Source organism: Panthera uncia, chromosome D1 (genome assembly GCF_023721935.1).
Source record: "Panthera uncia isolate 11264 chromosome D1, Puncia_PCG_1.0, whole genome shotgun sequence".
NCBI lineage: Eukaryota > Metazoa > Chordata > Mammalia > Carnivora > Felidae > Panthera > Panthera uncia.
In genome coordinates, this window is record NC_064808.1 from 3,663,277 (window position 1) to 3,668,660 (window position 5,384).

Consider the following 5,384-nt stretch of genomic DNA (forward strand, 5'->3'; position numbering starts at 1 on the left):
TTACCTGGAGGTGCCCGCGACCCGCCGCTAGTCGCGCTCAGGCGGGAAACGCGCTCACCGACACCATCAGCGAAGCGCCCAAAATGGCGGACGTATCAAGCAGGCCTTGAGCTCCCCCCGCCCTCCCTCTGGACGCCTCGCAGCCAATCGCGACCCTATCTCCGCCCCCAGGTCCGCGCTCATTGGCCTTCCTCTCCCGCCCCCTACAGCCTATTGGATCGCCCGGCGGCCCGGTTGCGCCTACGCCGATTGGCTCACGGGCCCCGTCAGTCAAGCGCGAGGGGAGCATTCTTTTCCCATGGACTTGACGGATCCGGAACCTCTAGGACCCCGGAGTCTGGAGAAACAAATCAGAAACCGGGAGAAACCTGGCCGGGTCCCCCTACGCCGTAGCAACAGCAGGGCCTCCGCTTGACGGACGCTGCGGAGCACCAATCCGATGGCCAATGCTTTTTAAAACTAAACTGAGCCAAACCAATCCTGGCCATGGAGTTGGGAGCAGTAAGGGAACCAATGAGGTAGCGAGAGCCGCGGGGCAGGCGGGCTGGAGGGTCAGGAGCCGACCGTGATGACGTGAGCCACAATACGTCCCCGCAGCGGAGGGCGCCCCGAGCTGGGGAATTAGCTCAAATGGTAGAGCGCTCGCTTAGCATGTGAGAGGTAGCGGGATCGATGCCCGCATTCTCCACAGCTGCATTTTATAGGGAGGTGGGGTGGGGTCGTCCGTTCTCGGCTCCAGCCTCGCTCAAGTGGTGGCCGGGCCGGGAGTTGGGGTCAAGGTGAGGGGATGGCTGCTTCCACCCCCGGCGTCCCAGGGGTCTGTGACCCTAGCTGTGCGTCCACAAGTGCGCGGTGGGGGGGGGCGTGTCCCTTTTGTCTTACAGAAGGATTTACACCGGAGCCTCTTCCAAAATGCTCGCCCAGGCCCCCCCGTCCACTGCTCGGCCTCCCCGGCAGGGAGGGGCCGGGACACATTAGAGTAGCCCACCTTGGCCCATCTTAGACACCTTCTAATAACCGGTCTGGCTTCTCAGTAGGTGCGGAGCTCCGTCTAGAGTCACGAGTAAATCGACAGGAGGGCGGAAGTTGGCGGCAGGGCTGAGCAGCGCAGGCGAGGTGAGGGTGGTGTGGAACCCAGCCCGAAGTCGGCAGAACGCGAGCGCGCGCGTTCACGAGGCTGCCCCGGGGGGAGTGCTGGCCTCTCGTGGGCCGCTCTCCGGTGAGCACTGTTCTGTGCCCAGCCTGCACGGGTGCGTGGGCACAGAGGGTCCTGGCTCTGGCGGTCTGTGGGGGACGGTCAGACACCCCTTGTAACACAGGCCGCAGAGTGGCGGGGGCCCCTCGGGAGCAGGTGGCATTTCAGCCCCCGAACAGGGAGGACAGAACCGTGGGTTCCTGGGTCCGGGTGGCGGGGAGAGAGACCAGAGACCCCAGGGCGGAGCTTTGGAGCGCTGGGGAGGCAGGCACGATTCGGTTGTGGTGGGAGAGGAACGTGGCCCAGAGAGGAGGTGGCCGAGGTGGCTGCACGATGCAGGGCCCTGCGGACAGTGCCACCGTGCCCAGGAAAAAACAAGAATCCCTAATGCCCAGACTTGGGTTGGGCACCAGGCCGGGCGTCATAACGGGGGCTCCATGCAGGGAGGTTGGAGTCTTTAGGGCAGCTAGCTCACTCCAGTGGTGCCAGCTTGGTCCGGGATGGCCACTCCAGCTCACGGGAGGCTGGTTTCTGTGACCTTCCCCAAGCCTCCTGAGAAAAGTGACATAATCTGGCCACTGCGGGTAGGGAGGGCAGGCCCAGGAGAGCGGCCGCCAGGTTGCCTTGCAGATAGATGCTCAGGATCTTTCTGTGCCCATACCCCCACCCTTGGCACCCACCTCAGCCGGCCCCCAGCTCCCTCCGTCTCAGGGACTCAGGCGCCCTCTGAGCCCCCATGCCACACAGGGAGAATGAAAACCAGCGGAGCTGGGTCAACCCCAGTGCCTGGAAGCTGGGCCTCTGGTGCAAACATGCCCCTCCCCCAGCCCACCGCTTCAGCAGAGCCTGACGCTGATTCTCGAAAGACGTTGCGGCGGGTGGCTCTATTACGGTACGGTATTATTGTCCCCATTTTATAGATTGGTGAACAGAAGCCCAGGAAGCATTCAGGCACCAGGTGTGGGCCGTGTTGGCTGAGTGAGCTCGGCTGGGTGATCGCACCTCCCTGACTCTCCAGTTCTCATCTGTAAAGTACAGTACTGATAATACCTACTAACCTGTGTCCGTGCCCTGAAGGGTGCTGGACGTCTAGGGAGGTAGCAGCCAAGGGCAGATACTATTCACCATTGATCCTGCTGCTCAGAGCGGCCTTGGGCCTGGCCAAAGGCCACACGGCTAGTGAGGAACGCAGTCGACGCGGTCGAGGTTGAAACCGGTTCAGGTGTGCTGGTGCGGAAGGGTAGGGGGAGGAGACATATGCAGATAACCTGGGGTGGGGCCGGAGCAGGCCGGCCTGGCTGAGAAAACTGCAGAAGGACGGTGCAGAGGATCCGGTAGGGATGACTGAGGTCTGGGCGAAGAGACTGGGAGGGACTCCGGGAGGCATTGGAACTTACGGTTTCTGCTGGGAGACTGAGGGCCGGGAAGAGCTTCTGAGTTAGAAGGGGCGTGTTCAGGGCTGGCCCCACCTTGCAAAGGACGGACAGAGCAAGGGCAGCAAATCTCTGCTACAGAAGTCGCACCGGGCCAAAGGGCCAGGCCCCAGCCGCTAGACCCAGCAGCCCGGGAAGAGGCCGCAGGGAACCCCTGGACAGGGGGGCGGCGCCTGAGATGAAGGGCTGGGCCAGGGTTGGGAGCCTGGGGAGAGCCCAGCCCCACACAGAGATCCCTTTACTCACTCATCATCAGAGGACTTGCCTGTACACGCTTCAGGCTCTTTCACCCCAGACCCTGAGGAGGGTCACAGGGACATTTGCACTATAATTAAGTGAATGATGCAGTACCTCCCCCAACATAAGTGGGCCCCAAAAGTCTCCAATTATGATGAGCTAACCTAACTGGAAGGGTTGAAGTCAGGGAGGACTTCCTGGAGGCATCTGAGCTCAGCCTATCTCCTGAGAGCCCTAGGGAGCCATTGACAAGCTTTAAGCAGGAGAGTGATTTTGAACCTTTGCATTGGCCTCAGTATCCTAAAACTTCTAGAGTTCATGGATCACCACCTTCCCCTTTTCCCCCTAATCCTTTTATGGTTTCATTTTCACCGTTTAAATTTTCAATCCATCTAAATTTAAAAGTGTAATGAATGCCCACATACCCAGCTATCACCCCCTTAGCTTGTGGGAACAGACACAGAGCTGCCAAATTTCAATTCTATCAAGTAATGATTTTTAAATAAAAAATCGTTAGGTAGTGATTTAAAAAAAACACACCTTATGCTATTACCATGATTTCATGAAAGAAAAGACATTTTAACCCATACGTACACTCAGAAAAAGGCTTTAAATTGAATAAGCTCAACTTGGGGGAAACGCCCCCTCCCCCATGGTCCTTCCTCATGTCATGTCACCAGGGCTCAGACCTGGTCTAAGGGCTGGAGTGAGGCCACCCTGGCAGAGGACAATGCCTCGAAGGCCAGGCTGGTGCCCGGCCAGGTCATGTGTTGAGGCTGGAGGGCTGTGGGGCCAGATAGGGAGCTCGAGGAGGTAGGAAAGGTCAATCCGTTTTAACATGGAAATTAAGTTCTTCTGCTTCTCCTCCTTTTTTTCAGTGCGTTAAGATTCAGTCTGGGTTGCCAAGGAGGGGAGTGTTGTACTTCCTACCAAGGACTGTTCGTGGCTCCAGGGTTGGTAGAAAGGGCGGCCACTAGCGTTGCTAATGATCAACCTGTCCAATCCAGCAGGGAAGAAAAGAAGAGAGGGCATTTGGGGAGGTGGAGTGGGGGGGGGGGGGGGGGGGGGGGGTAGGTATGGGAGTCTGGGAGAAGCCCCCAAGGGGACAAGCCAGCAAGAGCCGAGTCTCACCCAGCTCCCCAAAGCACTCAGGTTTCTTGGGGACAGAAACTTCCACACCTGCCAAATCCCGGTTCCCTAAAGTCCTGCCTGGCGGCGGACATGGCCAAGATCTGGCCACCTGGATTTTGTTCAAGTGTCCAGGGCAGCTGTAGACCCACGGGGGCTGCTGGACCCGGGGCAAGGAGGAGCCCCTCACCCATTCTGGATGAGTCGAGGGAGGGCTGAGCGGAGCAAATGATCGGACCAGTGAGGAGTGAGACCCCGCAGGACTCGGGGGTGGGCGACAGAGACTTGGGGAGTAGTGGGTGTCACTGCAGAGGTGAGATGGTTGGGAAGGCTTGGGCACATTGAGCAGTGTCTGGTTGTCAGTATTGCTTGTTGTGTAAAGAAATGATTGAACAAATTAGTAAAAAAAAAAAAAAAAAAAAAAAAAAAAAATCTATTTTCTCCCAAGCCTTGGTTTCCTCAACTGCGAATTGGGGACACCATCTACCTAGTGGGACCGTTGTGAGGTTTAAATGAAATAAGCCAGGTTAATTTCATTTAAGACACAGCTTAGATAGCACCTCTTCCAGGAAGCCCTCCCTGCCCTCCCATCTACATAGGATGTTCTCTCTGGGCCCCAGGATATCTCAACACAATGCTGTCTCCCCCTCAGCTTTGGAAACTGTCGGCCGCGCCTTCGACAAGCCAGCAGGTTGGCCCCCCTTCCTCCTAGCTGACCTCATGGCAGCAGAGGGTCCAGCAGAGTGGCCTCTGGAGACAGGCCTGGGATGCCAGGGGGGTGTCTCAATCCTCCCCTCAGCCCATGCAGGCTGTCACCAGCGGTCAGCGGCACAGGCCGCTTCTCTTCTTGCCTGACCCTGGCTGGCCCTAGGAGAACGGAGGGGACCCTCACAATGCACGACTGAACGGAAGGGCAGGACAGTGGAGGGGGTCCCGGTAGCCCCCCGTGATGCAGCTCCTGCTTCTGAGTCGGCAAAGTCCCCCCACCCCCCACCCTGTCTGCCCACGTTGAGATTAGGGCTTTCATTGGCATCGCAGGGCTTGTGGCCCAGCCTGGAAGAACGGGGATCCTGAGTGCTCGGGAGGCCCCAACCCCACCCCTGCAAGAAGCTCTCTGGGGCTGGGGACCCCACCCTGGGCCCGAGAGCTCTGGGTGCACCCTCTAGGGCTGGTCCTTAGCGCTGTGACCTTGGGCAAGCACGTCATGTCTCTGGGCTCTAATAGGTCACAGCTTCCATTTACCAAGGAGCTGCTCCTTGCCAGGCGCTCACTGGGCAAGGCTTCTCAACAGGCATGATCCCATTGGAGCGGGATGTCTTAAATGACAGTCCTCAGGGGCGGGTGACAGCACCTTCCTTACCAGATGGGGCCAGCTGGATGAAGTAAGTGAA

At 58.6% G+C, this 5,384-nt stretch overlaps 1 protein-coding gene across 1 annotated transcript in view; it reads right to left on the reverse strand.

Annotated features, from left to right (window-relative positions):
- The window catches only part of PPP6R3 (protein phosphatase 6 regulatory subunit 3), a 138,405-nt gene extending 138,300 nt beyond the window's left edge, over nucleotides 1-105 (reverse strand). The window contains exon 1 of the mRNA XM_049641825.1: nucleotides 5-105. The gene's annotated coding sequence lies outside the window, so the exon portion shown is untranslated. The remainder of the gene's footprint in view (nucleotides 1-4) is intronic.
- Nucleotides 106-5,384: the final 5,279 nt, after the last annotated feature.